This window comes from Dipodomys ordii, unplaced genomic scaffold (assembly GCF_000151885.1).
Source record: "Dipodomys ordii isolate 6190 unplaced genomic scaffold, Dord_2.0 Scaffold134, whole genome shotgun sequence".
NCBI classification, from domain to species: Eukaryota; Metazoa; Chordata; class Mammalia; order Rodentia; family Heteromyidae; genus Dipodomys; species Dipodomys ordii.
The window spans coordinates 496,213-512,345 of record NW_012267350.1 but is presented as its reverse complement, the minus strand read 5'-3'; the positions used below and the strand labels follow the sequence as shown (position 1 = coordinate 512,345).

At 39.6% G+C, this 16,133-nt stretch overlaps 1 pseudogene; it reads left to right on the top strand.

Annotated features, from left to right (window-relative positions):
- The first annotated feature begins 2,022 nt into the window (after positions 1–2,022).
- Positions 2,023–3,960, top strand: LOC105996675 (annotated as a pseudogene).
- Positions 3,961–16,133: the final 12,173 nt, after the last annotated feature.

The following is a 16,133-nucleotide window of genomic DNA, read 5'->3' as shown; positions in this document are numbered from 1 at the left end:
CACAAGAACAGGCTTGAAGACCACTGGAATAGAACTGAAGACCCAGAAATGAACCTCCAGACCTCTGGCCACCTAATCTTTGATAAGGGAGCCAAAAAATAGGATGGAAGAAAGACAGCTTCTTCAACAAATAGTGCTGCCAGAATTGGCTATATGTGTGTTGAAAAATGAAGTTAGATCCTTATATATCACCCTGCATCAGAATCAATTCCAAATGGATCTAAGGCCTTGAGGTAAAAGCAGATATCCTGAAAACATTACAGGAAGGAATAGGGGAAACACTAAGGCTCCTTGGCACAGGTCAAAACTTCCTTAATAAAGATCCTGAAACATAACAAATCAAAGAAAGATTGGATAAATGGGACAGCATTAAACTGCAGAGCTTCTGCATGACAAAGGACATACCCAGCAAGATAAATAGTAAGCCACAGATTGGGAGAAAATCCTCACTAAGCATACAACAGACAAGGGCCTCATATCTCAAATATACTTAGAGCTCAAAAAGTTAAATCCCTCAAAAACTAATCCTCAAAGTAACAACCACCCTATTGATAAGTGGGCTAAAGACTTAAAGAGAGATTTCTCTGAAGAGGAAATAAGAATGGCCAATTGACACATGAAGAAATACTCAACATCTCTCACCACAAAAGAAATGCAAATCAAAACAACATTGAAATTCCACCTTATCCCAGTTAGAATGGCCACTATCAAGAAATCTAACAACAACAGATGCTGGCAGGGATTTGGCCAAAAGGGAACACTACTACACTGTTGGTAGGAGAGTAAACTTGTTCAACCACTGTGGAAAGCAAAAGACTAAACATAGAGCTCCCCTATGACCCAGCAATGTCACTCTGGGGAATTTACTCAAACAATCACAAACAAGGCCATACTGAAGCTACCAGCACAACCATATTCACTGTAGCATTACTTACCATAGCTAGGATATGGAACCAACCCAGATGCCCCTCAGTAGAAGAATGGATCAAGAAGTTGTGGTATATATACACAAAGTAGTTCTGTACTTCCATCAGAAAAAATGACATTGCCACAAAGGAGGAGGCTGCAATGCTTGATAAGATATGTATTCATTATCTTGTCCATGTAATTGTAACCCCTCTGTATAATATGTTCACAAAAAATTAAAATTAAAAAGAAAAAGAAAAAATGACATTGCCCTATTCGTAAGGAAATGGAAATACTTAGAAAAAATTATATTAAGCAAGGCAAGCCATGTCCAAAGAAATATATGTTTCATGGCTTCCTTCATTCAACTAGAATATGTCTATGATATATGTTAGCAGGGGATCACAATTGCCCAATCACTAAGTACATAGTATCATATATAATGAATTGTATCAAAATGACCTCCAAGAATTGGAAACAAGAGGTTCTTATTATGTCCTTCATGAAGTTATTTCTATTTTTTCTTTCTGTTTTAGTTTTCTGTGCCCCTTGTCCTGTATATAAGCTTATCTGACCATTGGAAGGGAAAGAGATTCCCAGAAACAGCAGGGCAAAGGATGATCTAATGCAACAATGATACTCACTATACACTATGTTGGAAATGAACTTTACAACTTGGAGGGGGGAGTGGAGTGAGGAGTGGTAAGTGGGAGAAAATGAAGGAAGGGGCAACATTGTTTAAAATGAAATTACCTAACTTATGTAACTGTAACTGTAGACCCCTGTTCATCACCTTTACAATAAAATTTTTTAAATGTTTAAAAATTTAAAAATTAATAAGAAAATTGAGGGCATATTCACACAAAGCTTATGCATACAATGGAGTTTTAGTCAAGCATAAAGAAGAATAAAATTATATCATTTGCTAAAAAATGGATGGAACTGGAGAAATCACATTGAGCAAGATCACTCCATAAAACGACATATCACATTTTCTCTCATTTATTGAAGCTGTAAAGGGGAAGAGGTCGTGAAAGTAAAAAAGGAACTACTGGGGACAAAGGGGAAGGAAAAAGGAGAGGGGATAAGAGTAATGGGGGGGGGAGGGGGAAACCGGGCGGAGCAGCCAACATGGCGGAACGCAGGCGACACAAGAAGCGGATCCAGGAAGTTGGTGAAACATCTAAAGAAGAGAAGGCTGTAGCCAAGTATCTTTGATTCAACTGTCCAACAAAATTCACCAATATGATGGGTCATCGAGTTTATTATGTTATTACTCCCAAAGCCGTGGACTGCCTTTCGGATTCAAAGTGGGCAAAGGCCAAGAAAGGAGAGGAAGCTTTATTCACAACCAGGGAATCTGTGGTTGACTATTGCAACAGGCTTTTAAAGAAGCAGTTTTTCCATTGAGCACTAAAAGTAGTGAAAATGAAATATGAAAAGGACATAAAGAAAGAAAAAGATAAAGGAAAAGCTGAAAGTGGAAAAGAAGAAGATAAAAGAGCAAGAAAGAAAATATAAAGGAAGAAAAGACAAAAAGGAAAAAGATGGTGAAAAGGAAGAATCCAAAAAGGAGGAAACTCCAGGAACTCCCAAAAAGAAGGAAACTAAGAAAAAATTCAAACTTGAACCCCATGATGATCAAGTTTTTCTGGATGGAAATGAGGTTTATGTGTGGATCTATGACCCAGTTCACATTAAAACATTTGTCATGGGATTAATTCTTGTGATTGCAGTAATAGCAGCCACCCTCTTTCCTCTTTGGCCAGCAGAAATGAAACTAGGTGTCTATTACCTCAGTGTGGGTGCAGGCTGTTTTGTAGCCAGCATTCTTCTTCTTGCTGTTGCTCTTGCATTCTGTTTCTTATCATCTGGCTCATTACTGGAGGAAGGCACCACTTTTGGTTCTTGCCAAATCTGACTGCCTACATGGGCTTCATTGACTCCTTCAGGCCTCTGTACACACACGAATACAAAGGACCAAAAGCAGACTTAAAGAAAGATGAGAAATCTGAGAATAAAAAGCAGCAGAAGTCCGACAGTGAGGAAAAGTCAGACAGTGAGAAAAAGGAAGATGAGGAAGGAAAAGTAGGACCAGGAAATCATGGAACAGAAGGCTCAGGAGGAGAACGACATTCAGACACAGACAGTGACAGGAGGGAAGATGACCAGTCTCAGCACAGTAGTGGAAATGGGAATGATTTTGAAATGATCACCAAGGAGGAGCTGGAACAGCAAACAGATGGGGATTGTGAAGAGGAGGAGGAAGACAACGATGGAGACACACCTAAAGCTGCACCTGAAAAGTCATAATCTGACCAATTTGGGGACTGAATAGTGCAAGAGGTTGGATTTTCTATGTTGGCTGATCATCATAATGTACATATGACACTGTAGCATTCTTTAAATCAATTTACCGACGTGTATTTGACATTCAAGCAGTGATAGTCCTTCGTTTTATAGGATATTGGTACTATTCTTGGTACAGTCTACAGCCATTAATGAGTTTTATCCATTTGATAATTTTACAGTAAATAGGTCTCATTCATTTTGATAGATATCAAAGATGCATTTTCCACATTGACATTTAGATTAAGGGCATTTTTGGTAGTTATATGGCTTTTTACTGTTAGACTAATCAAAATAACTTTGAAAAGAATAAAGTAACTCCAATGTGTCAGATTATGCATAGTTATGTAGCCATTTCACAGTTTCCTTAGAATGAAATGCTTAAACTCATTGTTCTCGATAGTTTTTCTCTTTATAACATTATACCAGAAGTTTCTTCTAATATTCTGAGTTAGCAGGGATCAAAAGCATTTTGTGGAAACAAACCAACTAATAATGATGCAACAATATTTTTAACAAAGCTACAAATTCTCCTTTTCCAACAGAGGAAATCCAAACTGAATTGTACATTTGATTCAGAGAAAGATGGTCATCTCCAACAGACAAACACTTCTTCCTTCTTCCCCTCTCCTTGTCGTAACATAAAGTGTATTCTGTACATAATTTACAAATAAAACATTTTATTTTAATTATTACTTATTATTTAGAGTTCAACATAAATTTGTACAATATATAAAGACCATGTAAGGGTATGTTTTTAGAGGAATGGAAGTATCCATAACCCACAGGACATCTGTGATCTTTCCACAGCAGCTTCAGTTTTGTGCCAACATTCCATGTATTTGAAGATGAGTAAAAACTGATCCCTATTAAACAGAAGCAGACCGGAAAAAAAAAAGACTAATGCATGGGGTAAATATTATATGCATATAATCAAATATTACAGTGCAACTTCTCCCTTTTCATAATTCATACATGCTATTTTTGTGGGGTCCGGTCGTGGGGCCTGAACTCTGGGCCTGAGCACTGTCCCTCAGCTCTTCAGCTCAAGGCTAGCGCTCTACCACTTGAGCCACAGCACCACTTCCGGCTTTTTTCTTTTTGCTTATATGGTGCTGGGAAATTGAACCCAGGGCCTCATGCATGCAAGGCAAGTGCTCTACCACTGAGCCACCTTCCAGCCCCACATGCTATTTTTTAAGTGACCCAAATGTCAGTTGTTCATGCCTACAATCCTAGCTACTCAGGAGGCTGAGATCTGAGGGTCAAGGTTCAAAGCCAGCCTGGGAAGAAAAAAAAATCTAAGAAACTCTTATATCTAACCAACAAAAGCCAGAAGTGGAGCAGTGGCTCAAGTGGTAGAGCATCAGCCTTGAGTTGAAAAAGATGACTGAGAGTACAAGGCCCCGAGTTCATGTCAAGTCCCACACAAAAAATAAGGCCACGGGACTGGGAAACTGGCTCAGTGGTAGAGTGCTTGCCTTGCATGCATGAGGCCCTGGGTTCAATTCCTCAGCACCACATAAGCAGAAAAAGCAGGAAGTGGCGCTGTGGCTCAAGTGGTAGAGCGCTAGCCTTGAGCTGAAGAGCTGAGGGACAGCACTCAGGCCCAGAGTTCAAGCTTCATGACCTACAAAAAAATAAAGCTACAATAATAAAGACTCTATTGGAGAAATAACATAACATCAGGACCAGATATGTCCTGTTATCACAGAGAGGTAAAGTAAAATTATTTGTGTAAAGATTATAATGTGTAACATTGTCAAAATAGTAAAGTAGGGGCAAGGCAGCAATGGCTCATCTCTGAAATCCTAGTTATTCAGGAGGTAGAAATCTGGAGGATTGTAGTTCCAGGAGAGCCAGGGCACAGAGTGACTCTAACTCGACAAAGAAGATGGTCATTATGGAGTGCCCCTGTTATCCCAGCTATAGCAGCAGTGATAGAACTGGGAGCCAGTGGCTCATGCCTGTGATCCTAGCTACTGAGAAGGCTGAGGTATGAGGTATGAGGATCATACCTCCAGCTGGGTAGGAAAGTCCATGAGATTCTTCTCTCCAGTTAAATACCAGAAAGTCAGAAATGAAACGGGCTCAAGTGGTAGATTACTAGCCTTGAGCACAAAAGCTTGGGGGCAGCACCCATGCCCTGAGTTTAAGCCCCCAGAACTGGCACATAGAAAACACAGTGAAAGAAAAAAGGGTCCGGCACTGGTGGTTCACACCTATAATCTTAGCTACTCAGGAGACTGAGATCTTTGGATCGTGGTTCAAAGCCAGCCCTGGCAGGAAAAGCCGTGAAACTCTTATCTCTAATAAACCACCAGAAAACCGGAAGTGGAGCTGTGGCTCAAGTGGTAGAGTGCTCTCCTTGAGCTGGAGAGCTGAGGGACAGTGTCCAGGCCCAGAGTTTGAGCCCCATAACAGACAAAAAAAAGGTTGGGGTCACAGTTTAAGCAATAGAGCACCTGCCTAGCAAGTATGAAGCCTTCAGTTCAAATACCAGTACTATCAAGGGAAAAATGTAGAGTTAGAGGCTCCATAGAAGCAATAGTAATGTAACAAAAACTAGCGGGATAGTTTGGGCAATCTAGGAAAGTAATTTTTTTAATTGCCAAAGGAGGGAGGAATATAGTTCAAAAGTAGAGTGGTTGTCCACCATCTGTAAGTTCCTGAGTTCTAACCTCAGCATGGAAAAAGTAAAACACAACCAAGTGAGTGACTGGTGAAAAAAGAGACTATTACATGTGAGTAAGAGATTTGGGGGGCATGTTTTTGCTTAACTACCTACTGTTCCCCATTCCAGCTTGTTCATGCTACTTTCACTTAGCAAAGTGTTTTCAGTGTTCACCCACGGTATAGAATGTAGCAACATTTATTTTCTATGTTATAATATCCCATTAGCAGCTTAAGTACATTTGCCTTGTCCATTCATCAGTTGATGGACACTACTGTTGTTTTGGAAACAGTAATCAATAAGACTGCTACAAATGTTCGCAAATAATGTGGACATGTGTTGTTGGTTTTGCTGCCTGTAATGGGGCTTGAATTCATGGCCTCACACTCTCACTCAACTTTCTTGCTCGTGGCTGATACTCTACCACTGAAACCATGCCTCTGGTCTGGCTTTTTGATGGTTATTTTGGGGATAAGAGTCTTAGTTGGCTTTGAACTTTGATCCTCCCGATCTCAGCCTTCTGAATAGCTAGGATATGGTAGTATTAGACATGTTTTCATTTCTTTTGTATGTACATGTATTAAAGGAATTGCTGAGTCAAATGTCAACTCTGCATTCAACTTTCTGAGGAACTGCTAGAATATTTTCCTATATCATTATAATAGCACTTTGTTTAGCTCCTTCTATAGCTCCTTCTGTCTGTATTCTTGTTAACATTCACCATCCTAGTGGGTACAAATTGGCATCAGATTGCTATTTTGATATTTATTTTCCTAAAGGATAACAAAATTGAGTACTTTTGTGTGTTTTCTAGTACTGGGGCTGGAACTCAGGACCTAGGTGCTGTCCCTCAGCTTTATTGCTGGTCTCTACCACTTGAGTAACACCTTCACTTCTGGCTTTTTGCTGGGTAAGTGGAGTTAAGAGTTTCACAGACTTTTTTGCAGGGGCTGGCTTCAAACAGTGATCCTCATATCTCAGCTTCATAAATAGGATTACAAGCATGAGCCATTGGTGCCCAGCTAATATTAAGTATCATTTCATGTTCTGATTGGACATTAATGAAATTTCTTTGGAGCAGTGTCTATTCAGATCTTTTATCTATTGCCTTTAATCTTGTTTTTGTTGTTTTTACATGCTATAGTTTTGTTAAAACAAAAAGCATACAAATTAATGGGACTCACAGTGATATTCCCATACGCAAATAAAGAATGCTTTGATCATATTCACCTGCCCTCTATCCTCCCCTTTCTCCCTGGGCACTGCCCATATTTTTTAAAAGAGTGTGTGTGTGTGTGTGTGTGTGTGTGTGTGTGTGTGTGTATTCTGCAGTGCTAAAGATGGAAACCCAGGTTCTTGTATATGCTAGGCAAGCACTCTACCACTGAACTATGCCTTCAACCTTGAAAGACAGTTTTACTGAGCATAGGATTCTGAGTTATCTTTTTCTTCTCACACTATGTGTCGTCTTATTGTCTTCTGGCTTCCATTGTCCCTGATAGGGAGTTATTGTGATTTCCTCACATAGAATGTGGTACTTGATGGGCTATTTTCTCTTGGGGCTTTCAGTATTTCTTCTTTGGATTTCAATGGTTTGATATAATATTTTAAGCATAAACCTCCGTGGTTATCCTGCAAATAATTTATTAAAATTCCTTATGTAGATTAATGCTTTTCATCAAATTTGGGATATTTTCAGCCATTATTTCTGAAACTCTTTTTTTCTCTGTCAATTTCTCTCCTTTTGCTCCTGAGCAACTTCCAGATTCCTAAGATTCTTGCCATCTTGCTGGTTTTATGTTTGTTTTTTTGAAGAGAGGATCTGTTGATATTCTCACGAATCCTAAATCCCGGCTCTGTATTAGCTGATTTTTCTGTGTGTACCAGTACTGGGGCTTGAACTCAGGGCCTTAAACTTGCTCAGCTTTCTTGCTCATGGCTGTAGCTCTACCACTTAAGCCAATTCTTCAGCTTGGAAATTTTTCTGGTTAATTGAAGATGAGTCTCATGGACTTTTCTACCAAGATTCTATATGTCTCAGTCTCTTGAGTAGGTAAGATTATAGGGGTGAGCTGTAGGCACCTTACTTTTAGTAGATGGTCTTAATATTTAATACTTCTGTGCTAAGTGCTAACTGAAAAGAGCTAAAAAGCAGAGGACGAGTAATCTTGGGAATTAGCTATTTGCTAAAACATTGTGAAGCGTACTTGATCTGACTTGCCCACCTGAGAAAGAATACCTTTAACAAAACAGAATGTTGAGTAAGATTTACCTATATGATCTGGTCATCTTGTAATCACCATGTTTGAAACGAATGATCGTGTTGACTTGAAATAGCACTTTAAAGGGTTGAATTGTACATCTTTACTTACTCCAGCAGAGGGCAACATTTTATAGACTATAGATAACTATTCCCACACTAAAAGAGAATTGCCTCTATTTTGTTTCTCCTTCATCTAGATCTTGAGTTTATTTACAAAAAGTCACTGATCAGCTGGGTGCCGGTGGCTCACACCTGTAATCCTAACTATTTAGGAGGCTGAGATCTGAGGATCATGGTTCAAAGCCAGTCTGGGCAGGAAAGCCTGTGAGACTGTAATCTCCAATAAACTACCAGAAAGCCGAAGTGGTTCTGTGGCTCCAGTGGTGGAGCGCTTGCATTGAGCAGAAGAGCTGAGGGACAGCGCCTAGGCCCAGAGTTCAAGCCCCATGACCAAAAAAAAAAAAAGACGTTGATCAAGACGTGACATTTATAAAAGAACATTAGAAACAATTGTATAAAGCATAACTAGGCCAAACATGGTAGCTCATGCCTGTAATCTTGGCTACCTAGGAGATGAAGATCAGTATGATCACAGTTAGAAGCCCTTCTGGGTCCAACCTAGATAAAATTACCAAGACACCATCTTAGCAAACAGGCTGAGAATAGTGATATATGCCTGTGAGTCTAGCTACACTAGAGTTGTAAACAGGATTATCACACTTCAGGTAGGCCCATGACAAAAATAAACAAAAACAAAACTGAAGACCTAGACTTAGACCTAATCTGAAAAATAACTTTCTGCCAAAAAAGACATAACCAATACATAGAATGGAAATTTCCAACTTCTAGCCAGTTGTCAGTGGCTCACACTAGCCATCTTAGCTATTCAGGAGGCTGACATCCGATGATCACTGTTCAAAGCTTGCCCAGGCAGAAAAATCCATAAGACTCTCACTTCCAATTAACCACAAAAAAGCCAGTAGTGGAGCTGGGCTCAAGTGTTAGAGAGCCAGCCTTGAGTGATAAAGCTAAGCCCTGCGCAGGCAAAATAAAGGAAATGAAAAAGAAATGTTTAAACTTGTTAATTTCTAGTTTGCACAAGTTTTTTGTTTATTTTTATATATTTTTATTGTGAAAATACTGTACAGAGGGGTTACAATTACATGGGTAAGATAATGAGCACATTTCTCATCAAGCATTGTAGCCTCCTCCTTTGTTTCCCCTTCCCATCCCTTCATATGCTCCCCCGGCCCCCGTTCCCCCCACCAAAGTTGTAAAGTTCGTTTTTCAACATAACGACTTGTACATCTCATTGTTACAATGGGTCTTCCTGTATCCCTGTTTTTACAATTTGCTTTTTCCCTTCCCCTCCACATATACCAACCTCATATATAGTGAAAGCAGGGTTATACCATGGGAGAGGGACATACAAGGCAACAAAGACATAATCTTATAAATATGTAAAAGTATGGAACGATTCACGAATTTGAGTGTCATCCTTGCGCAGGGGCCATGCTAATCTTCTCTGTATCGTTCCAATTTTAGTATATGTGCTGCTGAAGCGAGCACTTGCACAAGTTTTTAAAAATCACTTAATTTGAGGCTGGGAAGGTGGCTCAGTGGTAGAGCGTCTGCCTTGCATGCCTGAGGCCCTGGGTTCAATTCCTCAGCACCACATAAGCAAAAAGAAAAAAGCTGGAAGTGGTGCTGTGGCTCAAGTGGTAGATTACTAGCCTTGAGCTGAAGAGCTGAGGGACAGCGCCCAGGCCCAGAGTTCAAGCCCCATGACCAACAATGTATAGAGGGGGTTACAGTTACATGATTAAGTCAATGAGTGCATTACCTATGGAGCATTGTTACCCCTTTCTTTGTTTTTCACTTACTATCCCTTCCCTCCCCAAGTCCCTGACACCCCCCCCCCGTGAGAAGTTGTAAAGTTCGTTTTCAACATAGGGTCTTGTACGTCTCACTGTTACAAATGGGTTGTATCTTTTTTTCAGCATTTTGTTATTTCCCTTCCCCTCCCCAAATTAGAAAATTGTATACACAAGATGCAAGGCACTGGAATCAAATACAGTGAAAACAGAGGTTATACATTGGGGAAAAAACATACAAAAGAAACAAAAAAAAATCATATAGTACATTAAAAACAACAGGGACAAAGAAAAACCCTTTTGTGTCTCTATCTTGGGGTTCATTTCGCTTAGCCTCAGCTTATATGGTCATATGTAATACCTTTTGACCTATTCTGAGTGTCTGGTAAGATTATCCTTGACATATGCTAGTTATTGTAAATAAAGGAAACCATGGGACCTATATTTCTTTGGGTCTGGCTTACTTCACTTAATAAGATTTTTCCAAGTCTTTCCACTTCCTAACAAATGGGGCAGTATCATTATTTCTGAGGGAAGCATAGAATTCCATCATATATATATATATATATATATACATATATATCACATTTTCTTGATCCATTCATCCATTGAGGGGCATCTAGGTTGGTTCCATAGCTTAGCTATGGTGAAAAATGCTGCAATAAACATAGTTGTGCTGGTAGCTTTAGTAGGGCCTTGTTTGTGATCATTTGAGTAAATGCCCAAAAGTGGGATTGCTACAACCCCAAAATATTAAACTGTTCTAGAAATAAAGTTTTTAAGATGTAAATCGAATACTGTTCTGGGTAATGTGATTAAGTCTCTCACATATTTATGTTTTCTAACCCGGAGTAAAACTAATAATTAAAATCATTCTTGGATGTAGTATAATAGTCCCAGCTCAATGTGCCAGCTGTACAAGAGGAATTAAATTCCCTAGCTCAAACCAAACATCAAACAAACATCTACATGTGGGAGTATTATTGTGACCTCACAACAGTAGGTAAGAGATATTTTGATGCACAAAGTTTAATGCATAAAGTTCATGAGAACTCAAAAAGTGAATCATTCATTTTATTAAGGGCACTTTCATAGGAACTTAAAAACTCACGGACTAACATGTGAGAAAAAGGTTATTTCAGGCAGAGTGAACATTACCTGAGCTGAGATTTACACACATTAAATACATCAGCATCTTTTGTGGAAGTCAGAATCTCCTGGCTAGACCACACAATATCAAATACTCTGTGTGGCAACAGAGCCAGAATGGAGGGAAGAGGAAGAAGGTGATAGAAACAGAAGATGCTCATGAAAGCCAGACTCTGAAACCCCTTAGAAGGCATGCTGAGAAAAAAGGTTAGTACTACTATAAAAATCTTTCTGGGCTGGGATGTGGCTTAGTGATAGAGTTGCTTACCTAGTGTGTATGAAGCCCTGGCTTCAATTCCTCAATATCACATAAACAAAAATGGCCAGAAGTAGTGCTGTGGTTCAAATGGTAGAGTGCTAGCCTTGAACAAAAGAAGCTCGGGGACAGTGTTCAAGCCCCAGGACTGGCAAAAACAAAAAATTCTTCTGAGATGTGCAATCCTTCTGAGGTGAGCTTAGTCCTGTAGGTCTAAGAGCCAATTGATAAAGGCCTGGAGGCAGTAGAGGGTGGAAGCTGACAGATCAATTAAGAGGTGACAGGTGGTAGCAAGCTAGAGAGGTAGCACTGTAAATTGCTAAGTGATGAATAATAATGAAGGCAGATCTAAGACAAGGCCTAATGGTACTCATGGGCCGAGGTAATTGATGAGGTGTGGTCCTGAAAAGAGGGAAGGATGCACAGAGATGACTGAGCCTTCTAATTCCGGCATCTTTGTGAGTAGTGACAGTTTTATTCAAAACAAAACCTATGACTTTCCATCCAGTAGCAGACTTTTAGAAGATTATAAACAATTTTGCTTAAAATAAATATAAAAAGTTAAGGTTCCTGGAGGGCATCCAGGTGGAGTGCTGAGACAGAATTGGAAATGAGACCAACCAGAGTTTGGGGAGAGAAATTTGGAAATAAATTTTTTATTTTTAATATATATTTTTATTGTAAAGATGCTGTGTAAGGGGTTACAGGTACATGAGCAAGGCAATGAGTTCATTTCCACTGAGCATTGTTACTCCTTCCTTTGTTTTTTCCCTATGATCCCTTTCCTCTCCATCTCCCAAACTCCTCCCTCCCCACAAAGTTGTAAAGTTCATTTTCAACATAGTGTCTGACACATCTCATTGTTGCAATGGGTCATCCTGTATCTTTATTTCAGCATTCTGATATTTCTCTTCCCCTCCCCAAATTAGAAAAATGTATATACAAGATGCAGGATACCAAAATCAAATACAGTGACAACAAGAGTTATACCATGGGGGAAGAACATACAAAGAAACAAAAAAAAATCACATAGTACATTATAAGTACATTAAAAAGAACAGCAAGAAAGATAACTTCTCTTGTGTCCATATCTTGGGGTTCGTTTCACTTAGCATCAGTTTATATGGTCATATGTACATAGCTTTTGACCTTTTCTGCCTGTCCTAGACTTATACAAGTTATTGCAGATAAGGGAAACCATGCGACCTATATTTCTTTGGGCCTGGCTTATTTCATTTAATATTTTTTCAAGTCTTTCCATTTCCTAACAAACAGGACGGTGTCATTCTTTCTGATGGAGGCTTACAATCCCATTATATACACCACATTTTCTTGATCTATTAATCTACTGAGGGGCATCTAGGTTGGTTCCATCTTAGCTATGGTGAATAATGCTGCGATAAACATAGTTGTACTGGTAGATTTAGTATGTCCTTGTTTGTGGTCGTTTGGGTAAATGCCTAAAAGTGGAATTGCTGGGTCATAGGGGAGCTCTACGTGTAATCTTTTGAGGAACCTTCATACTGCTTTCCAAAGTTGTTGTGGAAATAAAAATTGTTGACCTGGGGTTCTTGCGACTGGTGGGAAAGTTCAGGCAAGATGTGAACATAGTGAAGGTAATGGAAACATTTATTAGAAAGAAATATGGCAAAGAAAGAGACTACATGCCATAGACATGACACAAGAATACAGCACTTCAACCCATTTCAACCATCTTTGAAGGGTTGACCCCCACCCTATTACCCCAGGTATGCATGGATTGTGCAGGACAATCGGACATGAGCCTGCCTGTAAGCATTTCCTTTTTAGGCCTAGCCTGTAAGGCTCAGAAGTCAAGATCTGAGGCCAGGAAAGTGATAAAGAGTTTAGAAGAGAGAACTGGACCCTGGGAAGGCCAAACCATGTAGTAGATACCCTGTTATCAGTGCACATCTACAGACACTCCCCAACTTTATACTAAGCTCAAGTAACCTCTGTCTCCTTACTAGCATCTTATACTGTCAGCCAAAGGGTTAGAAAGAAGTCTCAATTGTGATTCCTGTTACCATCTGATAGGTTCACTAACAAGCAAGACAGCTTGTACATGCTTGGTACCAAATGAGCTCTAGGAATGTGTGAATTCTATCTACTTTATTATTTGTTCATAGCAACCCCTAATGATCTCTTTTGCCCAAATTTTACAATCTGAGTCTTTATTACTGATCAATCTAATTAAAGATCTCCATTTTGTTAATCTTCAAAGAACCAAATTCTGGTTTCAGTGATTTTTGTTTCTATTTTGTATTTCATTAATTTCTGTTAGATTTTGTTGTTGTTGCTGTTTTGTTGACAGGTATAGTGGTAAAGCCAACCGGCTTTTTTTTTTGTCAGTCGTGGGGCCTGAACTCTGGGCTTGGGTACTGTCCCTCAGCTCTTCAGCTCAAGGCTAGCGCTCTACCATTTGAGCCATAGCCTCACTTCTGGCTTTTTCTGCTTATGTGGTGCTAAGGAATCGAACCCAGGGCCTCATGCATGCAAGGCAAACACTCTTCCACTGAGCCACCTTCCCAGCCCAGCCAACAGGCTTTTTAATGTGCAAACAGGTCTTGTTTGCACATTAAAAAGGCCTGAGACCTTGGATAAGGAAATACCATATTCTCTGCCCATGTCTGCAGTCAACCCCCTTATACTAAACTCAAGTAACCTCTGTCTCCTTCTTCAAATCCATAAAAGCCCCACTCTGGCCCCACTTCCTTGCACAAACCTCCATTCCCATGGGAAAATGTGTTGCCCCTCACTACGTCATTAAACAATCCTAGCCTCTTGAGAATGGAGTCTGGGTTTTTCCTTTTAGTTCTCCTCCATTTTCCTAACAATCTTGGCTTGGATTAATTAGGAGGAATTGGAGTCCTTGAAGATAGTATTCTGATTGGTGGGTTGTCTTTCTGTTTTACATAAGATTGTGATGCCAAATGCTTAGTCCCCATCTTTATTTTCTCATTCTTTCGCCCTTACTTAACAAGTATTTTCCTCATTCTTTTGTAGTCCCCTGCCTGTTATTTCATTGTCAGGCAAGTTTTAGCGCATCAGCTTATCCTGTCATCTGCAAGCTGTATAAGGTACAATTCCCTGACTTCTGCTTTTTCTACTAACTCATATCAGTGGGAATTGAAAGTCTCAGGTGGTTTAGTACAAGAACAGTTTCAGCATAGAACTTTGAGATTCCTAGTGTAGCAGCTTAAGGAAGGAACCATGGGGTATACAGTCATGTTAACAGTAGAAAGACAGCACACATAGACATGCCAAAAAGGAAACCATCTTAAAAAACTAATACAAAATGTGTTAATATTATGTTAGTATAATGTTTATTATGTTAATTATGTTAATACAATATAAATGTTAATAAAAAATGTGAGGAACTGGACGACAGTGACTCACACCAATAATCTGGTTATTCAGGAGGCAGAGCTCTGAGGATGAATAGCTCAGGCAGAAAGGTCTGTGAGACTCTTATCTACAATTAGCCAGCAAAAAAGCCAGAAGTGGAGCTGTAATTGAAGTGGTAGAGTACTAGCCTTGAGCAAAAAAAGCTCAGGAACAGTATATAGGCCCTGAGTTCAATCCACACTAGTCACAATGTTCAAGATATGGAAACAGCCCAGGGGCTCCACAAGAGATGAGTGGATAAAAAAAATGTGGTACCTATACACAATGGAATTTTACACAGCCATTAGAAAGAATAAAGCAGTGTCATTTGCAGGGAACTAGAACAAATCAAGTTAAGTGAGATAAGTCATGGTCAGAGAGACAAATGGTGCATGTTCTATCTGATATGCAGAAGTTAGATTTAAAATGCACTGAGAGGTGCTGGGAAGGTGACTCAGTGGTAGAGCGCTTGCTTTTCATGCATGAGGCCCTGGGTTGGATTCCTCAGCACCACATAAGCAGGGAAAAAAAGCCAGAAGTGGCGCTGTGGCTCAAGTGGTAGAGCACTAGCCTTGAGCTGAAGAGCTGAGGGACAGCTCCCAGGCCCAGAGTTCACATCCCACAACCGGACCAAAAAAAACCCCAAAAAACAAAAAAAACAGCTATTTTTCCTTGCAAATAGTATGACAATAAACATGGTAACCTCTGAAAGAGTCAACATGAAAAACTAATGACAGAATCCGGTAAGTTAATAAAATATAAAATGAAAACATAGAAATCAATTTCTTCATATACATAATAACTAATTATCTAATGTAAACTTAGGGGGAAAACCTGCAACAGCAAAAATGAAGATAAAGCACCTGAGAGGAATTTGGGGGGGAGGTGAATAAAGGTCAAACTGATGACATCATGCATGTTAAGCATATGATCTACCACTGAGCTATATCTTCAGCCTCCTAAGAACAAATTAGAAGAAACATGCAAATTTTTGCAATGCTATCAAAGCAATCTTAAAGCCAGGCAACTGTGGCCCTTGTCCATAATACAAGCTACTCAGGAGGCTGAGACCCGAGGATCATGGTTCAAAACCAACTCAAGCAGAAAGCTGTTAAAACTCTTATCTCTAAATTAATCACCAAAAAGCTGGAAGTGGCACTGTGACTTAAATTGTAGAGCCCCAGTCTTTAGTGAAAAAGTTAAGGGACAGCACCTTGGTCCTAAATCCAAGCGCTAGTACTGGTTGGGGGGGGGGGG